The sequence below is a fragment of the Palaemon carinicauda genome, chromosome 19 (genome assembly GCF_036898095.1).
Source record: "Palaemon carinicauda isolate YSFRI2023 chromosome 19, ASM3689809v2, whole genome shotgun sequence".
Classification (NCBI taxonomy): domain Eukaryota; kingdom Metazoa; phylum Arthropoda; class Malacostraca; order Decapoda; family Palaemonidae; genus Palaemon; species Palaemon carinicauda.
The window spans coordinates 24,790,424-24,809,038 of NC_090743.1; the positions used below are offsets into that span (position 1 = coordinate 24,790,424).

At 39.4% G+C, this 18,615-nt stretch overlaps 1 protein-coding gene across 3 annotated transcripts in view; it reads left to right on the forward strand.

The window, feature by feature from the left end:
- The window catches only part of LOC137658528 (endoplasmic reticulum-Golgi intermediate compartment protein 2), a 279,881-nt gene that overhangs the window by 117,169 nt on the left and 144,097 nt on the right, over positions 1-18,615 (forward strand). The window contains exon 1 of one of the 3 annotated variants that reach the window (XM_068393322.1): positions 11,722-11,860. The exons of 1 other annotated variant lie outside the window; for it this stretch is intronic. The gene's annotated coding sequence lies outside the window, so the exon portion shown is untranslated. Of the gene's footprint in view, positions 1-11,721; positions 11,861-11,893; positions 12,016-18,615 lie in introns of those variants that run through there. One more of the 3 variants, XM_068393324.1, reaches the window with a different exon arrangement.

Below are 18,615 nucleotides of genomic sequence, written 5' to 3' on the forward strand. Positions count from 1 at the left end.
GGGACTGTGATAAAATAATGTAAAGAATATGGTAGATAAAAAAGTGGAATATCACAGGAAATATGAATAATAGTATACAAAGGATAACGGCAAATATTAATAGAAAAAAAGACATTTCTTGTTAAAAAAAAAATCGGGATAGATTTGATATAATAAAACGAGAATATGTATATTGTAAGTAAGGAGAATCTTGTCAAGAAAATATCGCCAAAAAAGAAAAAAGTTAAAAAATTATTTCAAGGTAAAAGGTGAATAACGTAAAACTGGAAATTAATAAACCATATCTTTCCGTTCTTGCTCAGTTCTCCCTGTCCTATTTAGTAGGGAGAGGGAGTAGTCATACCTACACCCTCTATACACGGCTCTGATCGTACCCTGGTGAGAGGGTGTGTGTGCATATCTAAATATTTAGCCGTCTTGACGGGTCGCGTATACTAGTATCGTAATGGAAACGAAAAGAAAGAGAGACTTGGCCTCTTGATTCATGTGCAGCGGGGCAAGCCAGCAGCAGGCGGCGAATCCACTCGACCGGAATCCCGGCCTAATAAACCCTTTAGCTTATTATCACTCCAAACACCATGTCGGTTTGCACAGCGTCTCTCTCTCTCTCTCTCTCTCTCTCTCTCTCTCTCTCTCTCTCTCTCTCTCTCTCTCTCTCTCCATCCTTCCTGTGTAACTCTTGCGTAGGTCTCTCTCTCTCTCTCTCTCTCTCTCTCTCTCTCTCTCTCTCTCTCTCTCTCTCTCTCTCTCCTTCCTGTACTTGCGTACGTACACGTGTATTAGTAAATGCATGTATATTATTATTATTATTATTATTCAGTTTCACGTGCCTGTCCATCTGAAGTAAGTTCGAGGAGCGGTGTCAACAGTAATGTTCAGTCGTAGTTACGATGTACATGCTTATCCCAACTTCTAATCTTTATGGCATTCCTTCGCTTTTTATAGTTGTTTGCATAGCTGACCATCCCGATGTTAAGGTAAGTGGGACCCATTTAGTCATAGAAGCCGGGCTTGGTTAGGATCAAGAAGGGTAACCATCGACGTATGCTGCCGTTGGCTCACAAACTCTTTGAAACTGAGGACAGACGTGTGGATGCCTGAAAAGGGTCAAAGTGCAAGTGATTGAGGATTCGGTATTGAAGAGAGGTTGCAATTTTTTAATACTATTTAAGGCTGTAGACAGAGAATAGATGAATTTTATGTTAAAACAGCAATCGTAAAACTGCATAAAGATGGTAAGAAAATTCCTATTGAGAAAGGAGATAGACAGGGAGACCCCATCTATCCTAAATTACTCCTAGCAATACTAGAAATGTTTCTAAAATTTTAGATTGGGAAAATGTAGGAATTCACATTAATGGGGAATACCTTAATAACTTGATATTTACAGATGACATAGTTCTATTTAGTGAATCATGGGAGGAATAGCAAAATATGATAGAAGATAGAGAAAGTAGAATTGTAGGACTACTAATGAATATGAGTAAAACTAAGATAATGTTTAATGAAAATGCAGAGACACACCAAATAAGGATAGTGGACGATGCTCTAGAGATTTTTAATGAATATGAATACTCAGGACAGACAGTGTTTCCCCAGAACACGAGACTGAAATTAAAAGAATGATAAGCATGGGATAGAGAGCTCTTGGTAAACAAAATGAGATTATGAAATGTAAAATGCATATCAACATGATCAGCCGTTTATATATATATATATATATATATATATATATATATATATATATATATACATTATATATATATATATATATATATATATATATATATATATATACATACATATATATATATATATATATATATATATATATGTGTGTGTGTGTGTGTGTGTGTGTGTATATTTCCGAAATCTTCGTTTATTTAACTGATATTTTGATAAGCATTTTGAATTAACCTCACTACGCCTAATGCGCAGTAAGATCTACCCATTCATACCCAACCGGAAGCTCTCGTCCATTTCGAATTACTAATGGCGAAGATAATGCTTGTGATGAATGCCTCAAGTCAGTCAGAAGCAAAGTGTTAGTCAAACAACTCGTTTTAATGGCGATGAGCGATTTCGTAGCAATGTTGATATAAAGCGAGAAGAAGAAGTTTCTTGTTTTGATAACAGCGGGGCTCTCGCAGCTGATACGGAGTTTTTCTTTCTCTCCTTCTTTTCCTTGTACACATTTGGGTATACATTTTGAGTCTTTTGCTCCTGTCGGAAAGAAGGAAGATTTTGGTTTATCCAATTACTTATTCGTGTGAACTGTCTGTTTAGTAGGGATTACCGGCAGAATAAATAGCTATGTCCCTACCTTGGTCACTCAAGGATCCTGGTGCCAAGTCCAAATGAATGAGAGTGAATGTCTACGTCTCTTTCTTGTGCAATAGACCACTTATCGACACTTGTAACAGGCTGCAGTGATTAGGTACAAGCGGCAGTGGGTGTTAACGATGTATGTATGGGTAATATGTAGGTATGAGAGACATTAGGTAGCTTATCAACACTGCAGATAATCAGATGAAATTTTATTTTTTCTTATTTTTGCTACGCTTTTGTGATCCCACACGTACGCGAAAACTTATCTATTTGTTTACTTTTTTTCTAGATGTTTTGAGTGATTTTGAAATATATTCTTTAAGATAATAATTTTGCTCTCCTATTACACTTGATGTTAACGCAAAACTAGTAATGCCAAATAGAATGTTATGTTTTTTTTTCATTCTCTTAAATTATAATCTTTTCAACGACTCCCTGGTACAGTTGGAAACGGAGAAGGGATTTTACAATCGAGATTATGAAGGTACTTGCAACTTTCATATTGTTTTAGAGTTAAACTTGCATCTATTGTCCATTACATTTTGACTTTATCTAGATAGTAGATAGGTAGTTTGCTCGAGTGACAGGCACTTCTTTGAGGCTCTGAAATGGAGTACGCAAGGGTATAAATTTGAGCAAAATTTCGTGTTATGAGTTTGAGTGGCTGTTCCTCTTATACAGAAGAGGAAATTTTTAACTACATCACTGAAATACTTCACATTTCTCAGAACTTTAGAACAGTCTCTAGTATTTTTGTAAATGGAGCCTATAAACATGGGTCCTCCGTGGTAAATAGAAAAAAATGGAAATGTTATTTTAGTTATGTTCATATATTTCCTAGGAACTTCACGAAAGCTGACAGATCACAGATATGTATAACTGATGCCATCTTAAAATCGTATTCATGGGATGTGGTGCCGTTAGTGCAGGTCACACGGTCCACTATAGATATTACTGAAGGGTCATTGCAGTTCCCCACCTGCACCCTTTATATCCTACTTTTCTTCTTTCACAGCTTCCTTTCCACCACCTTTCTGTCCAACCTTTCTGTTAACTTTTACTTTGTAATGCAACCCCCCCCCCCACCCCCCACCCCCTCCCCGCCCACACCCTGGAGATGAATGAGCTTACTGACAACAGCACAAGGCCAGATTGCCTATATCCCATACAATGAACCCTGGCAAAGTATACTGGAAAGGAATGATAATCGCTAGTTTGAAGTTTTAGACAATCGACTTAATCAAATGCATGAATTGACGAGGAGGTCTGTTGTCCATAGCTCAACGACAAATAACAACAAATACAGCCGTTTCGAGTCCACTGCAGGACATAGATCTCTGAAATGTCTTTAGTCCTGTCTGGGGTTCAGCTGGAATACGAAGAGGGAGGGGCGTTTAGTGTGACTGGTAGTGATAGTTAAAGACTTACTGCAATTGGGAAGAAGATTGAGAATTACTCTAAATTAAATTTCTAGTAGTAGTAGTAGTAGTAGTAGTAGTAGTAGTAGTAGTAGTAGGTTTAAGGTTCCAGGTTCTCATTGCTCCACACCACGATGATTGTGGGCACAACTAGAAGCGTAGTAGGTGCAAAGCGTTGCAATCTGCAGAATATGCATTGTCATTAGTTACCCCCTACGCAGACAGCACAGCTTACATACTTATACTTCTGAGTTCCAGGGTCTGTCTAATATATCGGCAACATCTTTAGTTGGGATATCTAAATTCCCCAATTCTATGCCATTGCTTCTAAATTTTCTTAATTCATTACAGCTAAACATATGCCCAATTGTATCATCTGCCTGACTACGCTACACACAAAGCCTTTCCTTTTCATTTTTGTTTCTATGATCTTAATTTTAACATATTCAACCTTGTTTTCATAACTATTACGGCTTTCTCAGTGTTAAGTTGTCCTATGTAATCTTTTCTGCCATTACTATTTACAAACCTCAGGTTTGGTCATTTCAGCTTTCTTTTCTTCTATTTTTCTTTTAATTTCATTTGCCAATTTACTTTTTTGTTTGAGTCCTTGGTTTTTATACTTTCTTACTTCTTCAATTTTAATAGCATATATTTCTGCACATTTCTATAATACCTTTTCCCCAGCATTCCCCATATGGTTCCCTTATTTGGTCTTCCACTGCCTCCTTAACTAGTCGTTATCATCTGATATTATGAAAAAGCATCACCTTTTCATACTTTATTCTATTTTCAACCAGCCATATTCCTGTCTCTGCTATAACTCCCAATAAGGTGTGGTAGCAACCTGTTCAAAGATTCCTTTCCTAATTTTGTACTGTATACCCTCTAGTTCTTTCACTTCTTTTTTTCTTTTATTACACCCATGTCTCAAGATTTGCAAACATTGTAAGTACTACTACTGCCTTGTAGATCTTTATTCTGACAAGCAATGCCAAATCTCCTTTACTGTTGCTAAGACTATGGTTTCTTCTTTTCTGAGTACCATTCCCCTAGTAGTAGTAGTAGTAGTAGTAGTAGTAGTAGTAGTAGTAGTAGTAGTAGTTGCTAAGCTATAACCCTAGTTGCAAAAGCAGGATGCTATAACCCCGAGGGCTCCAACAGTGAAAATAGCCCAATGAGGAAAGGAAACAAGGAAAAATAAAATATTTTAAGAAGAGTAACAACATTAAAATAAATACTTCCTAAATAAACTATAAAATCTGCAACAAAACAAGAAGAGGGAGAAATCAAATAGAATAGTGTGCCCGAGTGGATCCTCAACCAATAGAACTCTAACCCAAGACAGTGGAAGACCATGGTACAGAGGCTATGGCACTACCCAAAAATAGAGAACAATGGTTTGATTTTGGAGTGTCCTCCTATAAGAGCTGCTTACCATAGCTAAAGAGTCTCTTTTATCCTTAACAAGAGAAAATTACCAACTAAACAATTACGTTGCAGTAGTTAACCCCTTGGGTGAAGAAGAATTGTTTAATAATTTCATTGTTGTCAGGAATATGAAGACAGAGGAGAATCGTAACCAGAGAGAAGGATCCAATGTTGTACTGTATGGCCAGTTAAAGAACACCATAACTCTCTAGCGGTAGTATCTCAACGGGTGGCTGGTGTCCTGGCCAACCTACAACTACTGCTACTACTACTACTAGTAGTAGTAGTAGTAGTAGTAGTAGTAGAAGCTATTAAAATATCTTATTTTAAATGTTCTTTACTTCTCTTGTAGTTTGTCTATTTCCTTATATCCGTTCATCACTGGACTATTATTCCTGGTTGGAGCTCTTGGGCTCATAGCATCCTGCTTTTCCAACTAGGGCTGTAGCATACCTAGTTATGATAATAATAATAATAATAATAATAATAATAATAATAATAATAATAATAATAATAATAATAATAATAATAATAGTTGTTGTTGTTGTTGTTAAATGTACATAGATGCTGACGAAATGCCGTTTACTTACCTAACAAGATTTCCATGATTAGAATTTTCTTTTATAAATTAGGACAAAATAAAGCTCTAACGAAGAAATTCTTAAAAAAGAATATAATTGATTGAAGAAATAATCAAATATGCAAGTAGAAAACTATAAGCGTACCTTAAAGGGACAAAAACTAAAAAATGAGAACAATTATAATACGTAGGGTATAACACGTAACAGTGATGCTAGTGAAATGTAAGGAAAATTAATGAAATATAATACTATAGACAGAATAGACAGGGCACTTCAAACAATTTCCTACCTTTGTATTGAATTCGTATGTTCTGTCGACTCCTGCTGTCTATTTAATAAAAAAAGAAAAACGGCATTCTTACCTATTGAGTGTGTAATGATCTGATAGTGGTACCCATAAGAATGAGATAGTAGATTATAGAATGAAGATTTTATAGAAACATGGTGAAAATGGCGGGAAATGCATTCTGGAACGTGGAAGTGTACTTTGCAAGTTTCAATCTCTCGTAGTAGACTCAATATTCCCGTCACCTGCTCACCTCCTCTTCCTGTCCTTTTTTTTAGCCAGATGTTTGATAACTCTATTTTCACATTAGTGATTAGAAACATATTCTTTCAATTATTACAATTTTTTCTGTTCATTAAAGTGTTCTTAAGCAATGCGTTGTAATCGTCACAAATTCAAATTTATACTCAGGCGTATCAATGTCTATCTTTTTTTCGTAGGCACTTAAGATTATCGTGCATCTGCCATACATTATCGTATCCCACCTGCATCCGAAACGGCTGGTTCCTCTTTTGATCTCCGGATCTAATGGGTGTAAGGTCGGAAGTCCTGTCTGTCACTCCGGAAACATACCAGTAGTGCTTACAGGACAGAGCAATGATGTAAATGAATAAGCTGAAAGAGTTGAGTTGGGAGGGGATTCACATTGCTCAACACGCTCAACAGTTGAAAGACCTGACGTAATGTTAGGTATGGGGAAAGTTTTATATATATATATATATATATATATATATATATATATATATATATATATATATATATATATATATATATATATATATATATATATATATATATATATACTGATAGTTTTTATGGTATCGCTAACAGTTTGTTTTTCTTGTAATAATCTTTTCATATGTAAGATATGATCAGGGACACACACACACACACACACACACACACTTACAAATGTGTGTATCCGTTAGCACCTACCGTACACTTGTGAGAAAATAGCTTATATTCGATTTCACAATATAAAAGATAAGTTGAAACTTGAGTTGTACATCATCGATTCGTTATGAATGGCTTGATGTTTGACACAGGTCGGAAAATAAAACTTCACACTTTATATATTAGCTTAAAACGAGTGATAGAATCATAGAATGATAAATATATAACCAAACACTTGAGTAGATGAATAAACATCTCGATTAATAGATTACAAACTCCGTTTCTAAGGTTAAATTTCTCTCATAATGTAATACTGATCTCTTCCTGACATTTTTCTTTTGACTTTGATCGAACTTCGTATCCAAATTTGGATTCAGTCGAACGCAAAGATAGGAAAAAATTATAGAATCGATAAGCCCCTATTTTTTCCTCTACAACTTTACTTAACATTCTCTCACATGTCCGATGTAAGAGTTTTTGTCTGTTCCTCCTAGTAGAATTTTGGATAATATACCCAAAATCTCCACCAAATTGTAGTTTACCCACGCACGCAATATATATATATATATATATATATATATATATATATATATATATATATATATATATATATATATATATATATATATATATATATATATATAGCATGATATTGTGTTGATTTTCATCCATTATATATACAATATATATATATATATATATATATATATATATATATATATATATATATATATATTTAGCACGATATTGTGTTGATCTTCATTCATTATATATATATATATATATATATATATATATATATATATATATATATATATATATATATATATATATATAAATGTGTGTGTATGTATATATGTGTAAACGCAACCACTTCACAAAGGCTAATATTATTCATCTTCAGCAGACTCCAATCAAAGATGATCGTTTCCGGTTTTTTTTTTTTTTTTTTTTTTTTTTTTTTTTTTTTGATACTTTACTCGGATGAAATTAAAGCACAACTGGTCTGTTTCTTCCTCAATATACATAAAATAAAATTGTATATAGAGAAATTATTTTAAGAATTTTGGCGATCAGTCCATCCTGAGGAAAAAATTTCGTTCTACTATGACTTTAATATTGTTCTCTTGGTTTATCATCAGCTACTGACTCTCATCTTAATTTGTTAGGCAAAAACTTGTGGTTATTAGATTCTTTATTCCTGTCTGTATATTAAACCCTGACATCGTTGTTCAGTAAGCTCTTTGAGTATGGTGCATAAGATTTTTCGTAATTCTAACCATCCTTTGCATTTAGATCTTCCCAGACAGTACCACTAAATACGTAATACTTGGTAAGCAGTTAATTCTAACAGTCTTGCCTTCTCCATCATATCATACGTTTCAATATTCCAGAAGTTTTATTCCAGCTGTGGGCAGGTTGTGGAATGATCTTCCTAAGCTGGTAGTTAAATCGATGGAACTTCAGAAGTTCAAACCTATTGCAAAGGCTTTTTTGATGAACGGGTTGACATAGATCTCATTTCATGATATATATATATATATATATATATATATATATATATATATATATATATATATATATATGTGTGTGTGTGTGTGTGTGTGTGTGTGTGTGTGTGTGACTTGTCTATATAACGTTGTTACTTGTCTTATTATGTTTTATGAATTTTCCCATTTTCTCATTTACAGTTTATTGGGTACTTCACTATTTCCTTTCCAAACTGGGGCTTTCTATGTTGTAGCCCTTGGCCTTGTAGCATTCTACTTTTCCAGTTAGTGTTATAGGTTGTCTAGTAATAATAACAGTGATAATAATAGTTAGAGCAATGCTGTGACTTTCAAAATTCGCTATTCTTATTCCACCCTGTGTAGCCTCTTGCTCTTTTATACGCATGTTCTAATTAATTTTATTTTATTCATGGTATCAACCTCTTTGTCACTTTTTTCAAGTGGACCAAGAACTCTGTATCTGTAGTCATTGTTGTTTTAGTGTCATTTTATATATCTCCGAGTAAACAAAACAGACACGCCAGTTAGAAGTATGAATATAGGAATCAAGGTTTAAAGTATACGATAAATCTTGTTACAAACAAGAAAAACTCGCAAATAGATAGAAAAGAGGATTTATTATTTTCTTTATATCCATTTGAAAAATTTACCTAACTGATCTGGTCTGTTATTATAGCTCCATAACACTTCATTCACTAATACATATTTCTCCCATTACTATTGAAATTTTTCTATTGTTTCTTATGATGTGTCTCCCGTTCAGTGAGATAATCGTTCAGAATCTCTTACTTCTGTTATTAATAGTTTTACTTTTAATAATTTTTCTTCGTTTTACTATAAATGAATTCTCTTCCTCGTCTCATTTTCCTTTATTGAATCGCAGTGTTCATAAGGTATTTATACTGATAAGACGATATTAAAGACTTCATTTTGTGCTAACATGACCAGTGGCCCTTATCAAGAATGCTAGTGTTATCATGTTCTTTGACTGGCCAGTTAGCACTACATTGGACCCTTCTCTTGTTACGGCTCTCTTTTTTCATTTGTTTACACGAGCATCGAATATTTGGCCTATTCTTTACGCATTCTCCTCTTTCCTCATACTTGATAACACTAAGATAAAGGGAAAGAATTTTCACTCAGGGGGTTAACTACTATTCTGTAATTGTTCAGTGGCTACTTTCCACTTGGCAAGGGTTGAAGAGACTTTAGCTATGGTAAGCAGTTCTAGGAGAAGGACACTCCAAAATCAAACCATTGTTCTTTAGTCTTGGGTAGTGTATTAGCCTCTGTACCACGGTCTCCCGTTGTCTTAGGTTAGATTTCTCTTGTTTGAAGGTATATATATATATATATATATATATATATATATATATATATATATATAATATATATATATATATATATATATATATATATATATATATTATGCATACACAGTATATAATATATGGGCTTCTGCTCATATAAATACAACACACACACACACACACACACACACATATATATATATATATATATATATATATATATATATATATATATATATATATATATATATATATATATATATATATATATATTGTGTGTGTATGTGTGCGCGCACATGTGTTTGCATGTGTGTGTGTGTGTGTGTTTTTCTGATTAAAAAAAAAGTTCTTATCCACTCGCAATAGGAATAACAATTAATTGCTGTCTTTTCAGGTCCTGCAACTATTTGTTATTTTTCAATGATTCCGTTTTCCTAGAGAAGTGTTAGCGCAAACTGTATTCTCACACCTGAAAAATCTTGTTATTAAATATGAGTTTAAATATAATTTCCTCCCTCCATGTTTTCGTTTTACCTTCCATTCTCAGTCGCTAGTTATTCATAGAGGCGTTCTTATTGGCCCCCGTTCGGTCTCCCACGTGGGACCTTCAGCGATTGTCAATTAGTAATTGCTAATTTTCTTTCATAACTGGTTACTGTATTGTCGCCTCACCAAGGTGTTATCTTGCGACGTAATAATTGATTCAAAATTTTAAATACTTTATACACTAAAAGTGAAGACAATCTTCGCGACCATTATGACAAAATGCCGCAACTTCCTCTATCTACTTTCTTAATGTTTTGAATTATTCAAAGAATAAGTTCACAGGTTAGATGTAATGCAGCTAGAATGTTATAACTATCTCCAATAGTCAATTTATCAACATTGTTTAAAGGGTAACCCATCTGTTACTTGTTTAGTCTATCATTAGATACATTATCGCCGGCTAGTCCAGATCCAATTGTTTGCTTTATTTTAATTTACAAATATTTTTCTATACAGCATATGAATAAGAATTGTTATAAACAAAAACAAATCAAACATATTCATTTATCAATATTGTACCTACAAAAATATTGGAATTTAGAATTCTTTGAAAAAAAAAAATGACAAGTAAAAATGCTTCGCTTGGTACTCGGTACATTGTCAGGACATATGTGCTTCCCAGACAATCGCTCTTCCGTAACATACCGTAGTCACGTTAAAACAATATCTTTACTGTGAGGGTCTAATCAGACGTAAACATCCCCAACCATTTTGAAGGAAACTTTAATCATTTACATGTTTTATGTCACTTCCCATCATAGAAAAGTTTCTGTACAAAAACATAGAATAAGTTTATACCGAGTAATAAAAAAGTACCTTAGCTATTCAAAACAAAGGTGCCAGGATGCCAAATAACTCATAATTAATCAACCAATCAATCAAAATAAAGGGGATATGAAAAGGCAATGGGTTTCGTATATTTTGTAGCAGAACTTATCTCAGGTTTGAAAGTTTAATGTTATATGCTACAGATGTTTACTGTGGATACCAAAGACCACCATAAGTTAGCAATACTTTAATTCATTAAGTTTTTTTTATTTAACCAACTTTTTAAGCACAACGAGCTAAGTCTTCCACACCTTTTCATGATATAAATGGTAGAAAGAAAATGAAGTTGTTCTTATCATTTTATAAATGTCAATAATGGACTAATGATACGGAATTTTAGGTTATTAAAATATGATAGGTGTTGGTATGCTCCAGCAAAGGTCACATACTGTATGACCATTACTTCATTGGATTTTTTTGCTAAAATATAGCAAACGTTGCTAAGAAGGAGTAATGCCTAAGATTGTCGCTTTCATGACAAAGCAAACTCGCCATATAAAATTAACTGTAGATTCATGATCACAGGCACTAAAAGTGGTTTATAATTGAATGTTATTTACTTTATTTTGAAAACTATTAAATGTAAATATGTAGCATCTTAAGCTCTCCGTTTGCTACACTGACAGAGAAGAAAACGTAAACATTTAACAAGTGTCGTTTCTCCATTAGTCAATTTAGTCAATTCGTGGCACACTCATTACCATAAGATTTATGCAGAACACTAGAGGTAATGTTTCATTCTTTGTTATTGCTTTATGACGTTATCTTTTATTTTGCTGGGTGGCCAGACCCATTGTCCCGTGTAGGCTTGTACTGTAACCTTAGACTAAGCCTACCGGTAGGCGTACTTTAGTTAAGGATAAGCTGTGTTGGGTTTTCTAGGTGATTAGTTGCATTATCGTTATTAGACGCTGTCGTATGATTTAATTAAACCATTTCAATTATTAGGTCTTATAACCTAGAGTAGGCTAATCCACATGTCTAGGGTTAGCCTATCCTGTGGCAGGATGAAGGCGAATCGGAAAGTAGGTTTGTTACATATCAAACAGGTGTAAGGGAAATGAAATTGAGACGTAGGCTAGCACTGATTGGTTTTATTATAGTAAAGGACCTAAAAAGGATTTATACTAAATAACAGATGTTTCCTATAGAAAAACATCTATTTTCTTCTAAAATGACACATTTTTACTGCAAATAAAAACTTGATTATCTAAGAAATAAAAATCAGTAGGGTTTACATGTGTAGCTCAGCATGCATCACTTGCCAGTACATAGGAGGTTGGGAGCGTTTGTAGGGTGACGGCCAGATCCCGTAGAAAACGGGAATATTCTGATCTGGCCGTTCCCCCCCCGCCCTTACGCAACAGTTTCCTTACCTACGAGTACAACGGGAGAAGCTAACTTAAAACACCCACCTAACCTATGCTAAAAGCCGTGTCCTTACCCAGGGGGGCTGCGCCCCCCCCGCACCCCCCTTACACAACATATTTAAGATCCGTAGACCATTTCCAAACGTTTTTATTCTATACAAGATAACAGTCGGAGCGATAATAAGCAAATTAGGACGCTTGGCCATAGCGCTACAAACTACCCGGAGGTTGATGTTTTTGATTTATTGCGAGATAAGCGAGTGCTCGGCCGAGCAAAAACCATTAGATTTCTAAAAAAATATCCCGGTTCTTTGACGGTCTAACAGGTTTTCGGTTTATTTACTGATGAAATGAATGTCGAATTCAATGAAAGCACCTTATTTACTACAGGTAAAGCTGTTTTGCCTGTTCAAAATATTCAGTCCGTAACTATAATTTTACCAACTGATTATCATTAGTTTACTGGTAACCTGCTCCTTGAAGAAAAGGAATGGGTAAAGCTGCAAAATAGTCAAACAAGGAAAACAAGGTATAGTCTTCTGGTCAGGTTAGGTTTGGGGTTCAGCAGGTTAGATCCACTAATTAAGTAATGACCTAACCCCCAAGGTTATGTTACAATATGGAATAGGTAATACTGTATTATAGAATGGTGTAATGAACGGTTTGTAGAAAGTGAGACTGGTTTTTACTCTTTTCTGGTGTTTTGAAGGGTTTTGGTAGTGATTCCTGGCAGAAATCCATAGTTATTGAGTTTTGGTGGGTCGACTACCATAACTGAAAAGCTATGGCTTTGTGCTAGGTATCGCCATCAATTACATTGGAAACACTTCAAAATAGTGTACTTGTCGAGTTGTGTTGTTATTTGAATGCACTTTTTAAAACTTTGTTTCCATCAGTCATCGTCATATAAAAACAGTCATCATAATAAAAAAAAAAGGTACCATAATCAAAACCAAGTAACATTAATGAAAGGCTTTCAAGACACTGGGGCTTTTGTTTGCTAGGACCTCTGGATACATTGAAAAAAGGGTTTTCCATACCATTTTCAATTGAGTCGTTTGTGGCAGTGTTCATCGTATTACAAATACTTAATTACTTATTTGAGCTAATGATTTACTCTATTGGTTTTTGCTCTGCGTATGCTCGCTTCGCTCGTGGTTAAACATTATTTGTTCCGTAACTGAAATACAAACCACGCTATTTAATATGGGTAATTACTTTCGGCGTAGCTGAAATGACGAGCCATTTGAATTTTAACGAGGGTTTCCTACCCCACCGCTAGTTACCAGGGGGTAGGGAGGGTAGCTTGCTACCCCCACCCCCCTCACACACACCTGTGTTGAGCTCACTTTGCTCTCGGCTCGGGTGGTAGTCGGACGTGTCCGCTGTCACCCTCGCCTTCTTTGACAGCCATTACCAATCTTTTGTTTGCTTTCCCTTTGACAGAGTGTGTGTGAAGTTGGCCTCTGCGATGCGTAAGTGTCCTGGTTTACCTGACCGCCCTTGTAGTACCTATATGTCGGCGGTCGAAATGGACCCCCACACCTTGTGTCCTTACTGTAGGGGCCAACGGTGTGATAAGAATAATGTGTGTGGTGAGTGCAGGGAGTGGTCTACCTCCCAGTGGGAGAGGTTTTCCCGGCGCCGGAAGAAGAAGTCCAGGCAGGATATTTCTCCTTTGAAGGTTTCTTTGAAAGGAAAAAATCCCAAGGGCTCTTCTTCCGTGGCCCAAACCTCCTCCTAAGCTCCCACTCAATCGGTTTCTTCCGAGAAACTGTCGAGTGGTAGCGTAGGCTGCAGTTCTGTTGACCGATCTCGGGGTTTGGGAGAGGGAGTTGCCTCCCATAGCGAGGCAGCTCCTCCTCCTGCCCTGGGGGAGGATTTAAATGTAAATGTTACTACTAATGATTTGTTACAGCTTTGGGCTTCCTTGGGGCTTGAGGGATCGCCCTCCAAGGAAGCCTTGTTTGACATGATCAGGTTGGAGGCAGGTGTCAAACAATCGCCGACTTTAGCAGAGGTTGATCCTCTGTCTATCGTCGACGTTGTTGTGGCAGAGGCTTCCAATGAGTTGTATCAAACCTCTGCTCCTGATGTTGCTGATGTAGCTGAAGGCATAGTTTCCCCCTCCGAACATCTTTCGAGGGAGGAACTAAGTCCAACGGTCTCTCCTGCCAGTGGTTCTGCCCCTTGGGGGAGTTCACTCACAGAGACTTCTCTTCGGAGGACGGCTGATGGTCAGCCTGCTGACCCCACGGCCCCCAGAGGGCGTATAAGGCGTAAAGCCCGCCTTCCTCTTCGCCGTAGAGGCCTTCCTTCACCTCACAAGGGTGTTAGGAGGCGCCTCTTCGGTTCATCATCTCCGCAGTCCACCGCAGAGGAACCTCGCCGTTGTTCGCCGACTCCACCAGCTACATCCCTGGACCTCTCCACAGATCGTTCGCGATCTCCTTCGGTGGAAGGTCGTCCTTGCAAAGGACACGCCGACCTTCCACCCGCCACATCTGCTGACCTGCCGTAGCCGTTCCTGGCCGCTGATGCGCTGTGAGCGCCTACTCAACCTGTTTTTATACGGGCTACGGTCCCTTCGGGGCACAAGGGACTTTCACACAAAAATGTGTCTTAAGTCTCTTACGCGCCAGAGCTCACCTGCGCGCCAACGCTCACCTGTTTGTCAGCACGCTACTGCGCGCCCTCATCCTGATGCGCGCCATGCGCGCCCACGTTCTGCTGCGCGCCAGCGCTCGCCTACGCGCCAGTGCTCTCCTGCGCGCCAGCGCTCGGCTGCACGCCAACGATCTCCTGCGTGCCCTCGATCTTCTGATCTGGGCGCAAAGGGGACAATAACCTCTTCCCCTGCTCGCCAGCGCTCTCCAACGCGCCATCAATCGCCGACGCGCCATCGTATCCCGCCTGCTCGCCATTGCGCGCCCACCTATTCTACCAGATGTGCGCCCTCATGCGCGCCCGCGCGCAAGGGATATATCTCCTGTGCGCGCGCCCAACGTTATCCCCCTCACAGGCTCTTCGGGATCCTGCGCCCCCCCCGAACAATCGCCTTCGCGCGCGCGAGTGCTCATTCAGCCTGCTGCGCGCCCTCTGCAATCTCCGGAACGCGCCCTTGCGCGCCATCGCTCGTCCGCGAGCGTGAACAATCTCCTGCGCGCGACCCCCAGTGCGATCCCACGCGCGAGGCTGCAGGACGCCGCGTGCTCAGGTCATCATCATCCTCTCTCTCTCTCTCTCTCTCTCTCTCTCTCTCTCTCTCTCTCTCTCTCTCTCTCTCTCTCTCTCTCTCTCTCTCTCTCGCAAGCACAGAACAGCGCGCTCGCCAGAGGGAGGGAGAATTCCGGATAGGTCCAGGGCCTTTTCTCCTTCTTCTACCTTTCAGGCAGACCCTACTTTGGTAACTCCTCATAGGGATCGAACGATCCCCTTCCCTCCAGAGGGAGTGTCTGACAGCGCAGCTGTCAGTCAGCAGCCCTGGTTTGGGTCCCTAGTCAGAGCGGTCATGCAGGCTTTTAAGCCTGTTCTCTCTGAGCTGGGCCACAAATCAGTGGCAGCTTCGACTCCCCTGAAGAGGAAGAGAGGAGTAGCTGACGTGGTAGCTTCTCCAAGGGTGAAGCTGACTCCTCGTAAGTCTTTGAGGAAGGCCTCCTCCTCCCCCCCAGACTTTCACTCCCTCCTGTATCCTTCCCAGGAGAGAGTTGAAGGACTCCAAGACTTTACCGAAGTCGTCCTCAAGGATTAGACCAGAGCCAGCCAAGACCTCGGAGAACGTCCACGAGTCCCCCCAAGAAGAGCCTTTGGAGACAGGAGACTTCGCTGCCAGCCCTTCGGGAGGAGAGCTACAGGAGTCAGAGCATGCGTTCTGGCAGGTTCTGACCCTTATGAGGAATCTCAATGAGTTCGCGGATCCAGAGATTTTCCCTCGTGAGGGCAAGGACACCGTCTTGGACCGAGTCTTTGGTACTCAAAAACCCTCTAAGGCCAGCGCGGCTTTGCCCTGGTCTCAAGGGGTTAAGAGTGCCAGAGATAAGGTCGAAGGCCAGCTCTCCGAGCTTGCCTCCTCCAGCCGATCCAGCGCCGGTTACAAACTCCTCCCACCTCCTTGTGTCCTTCAGAGGAGGTACTTTGACATCATGGAGTAGACTTGTTTAGCTCTTCCCTTACACCACTCTTTGGAAGAGCTTACCAGGGGAGTCCCTCTAGAGAGACACTCCAACCGGCAAGTTTCGTTCGCGGCTACGGAGATCCTTAGCAAGGAGAAGGTGGCGAAGTGTGCCATGCAGGCAACTTCGTGGCTGGACATCTGGCTAGGGTCTCTGGGCATCCTGTTACGATCTGAGGACTTGTCCAAAGAGAGTACCAGGAAGGCCATGGAGACCTTTTTACTCTCAGGCACTCGTACCATCGAGTTTCTGGCCCACCAAGTCTCGAACTTGTGGGCTAATACCATCTTGAAACGTCGAGATGCGGTGTCAGAGAGATTCCACCAGAAGGTCCCCAGTACCGAGATCAGCAGGCTCAGACATTCTTCCATCTTGGGGAAGAATTTGTTCGAGCCTAAGGACGTGGGCCAGGCGGCTGAGAGGTGGAGGAAGTGCAACCAGGACTCTCTCCTACATAGGGCTTTAACATCGAAGCTCTATAAACCTCTAGCAACCCAGCAACCACGTCCTACCAAGACAACGAAACCGGCAGCTGCAGCGAAGACATCGGTGTCGAAGCCCTTTCCTGTCAAGGACAAGAAAGGCAAAAACTCCTCCAGGGGAGGAAAGAATCCTAGAGGGAGTGGCCGAGGCCGCAAACGCTAGGATTGGCAGTCCCCCTGCATGTCCACCAATGAGGTTGAGCCTACAAAGTTGCGCAAACAGGTGGCAGCAACTCGGGGCTGATTCCTGGACAATTTCCGTAATCAGTCAAGGATATCGCATCCCGTTCACAACATCTCTACCTCCCTGACAGCGAATCCAGGTTTGTCAAGCAGACCCCGTTCAGCATGGAGACGGCAGACACGGTCAGACTTGCAGTGAGACCGCAAGACTTCATGTGTACACTGGACCTGAAGGACGCGTACTTCCAGATCCCAGTCCATCCGTCTTCAAGGAAGTACTTAAGATTCAGCCTAGACAACAAGATCTACCAGTTCAAGATGCTGTGTTTCGGTCTCTCCACAGCACCTCAGGTTTTCACCAGAGTGTTCACCCTAATATCGTCGTGGGCACACATGATTGGCATCCTTCAAAACCCTGGCCAAGGACCTTTGAGGTTCCTAACCTGACTAACCTAGTGGGTCAAGAGCAAGAGAGGCTCCTCTGTCCAGTCTGAGCCCTCAAAGTCTACTTGTCTCACACTAAAAATGTGAGAGGCTCTTCTAGCTCCTTGTGGTGTTCGGTGAAAGATCCTCAGAAGCCCTTTCTAAGAACGCTTTGTCTTTTTTCCTGAGGGAAGTTATAAGAGAAGCGCATCTCTTGCGTGAGGAAGAACACTTCGGCCTTTTAAAAGTGCAGGCTCACGAAGTGAGAGCCATTGCGACCTTTCTTGCTTATCGCAAGAACATGTCGGTCAGACAAATTATGGATGCAACGTTCTGGAGGAGCAACTCTGTGTTCGCCTCTCATTACCTCAGAGAGGTGAGAGTGGATTATGAGAAATGTTATACCTTGGGCCCATACGTAGCTACGGCTTCTGTATTAGGCAAAGGAGTTACTACCTCCCCTCAACCTTAGTTTTTGTATGCCTGTGTGTGGGTTGGTGTTTTTAATGGTTGTCTGAGGACGTCGACTTGCGTACAGTCACCTCAGTCCAGTTAGATAATTGATATCTACTTTGCAAGGTTAGGTGGTTGGTTTTTGTTAGGTTGCAGTTTTTAATATATGGATAATAGGTAATCCTGAAGTCTAGTCAGATTGTTGGTCTCACCCCGTTGACAGACTTGATTGAGTGTTTTCAGCATTGCAGGTCACATCCTGGCTGACACTCCTAAGGGAAAGCGACTCAAGAGTCAGGAACCTTTGAAGTCAGCTATCTTAGCAGGTAAGGAATCAAGGTGTTCTTTTATCCTACAACTTTTTTTTGGTTGTTTCCCCAACGATGTTTACTGTCTATC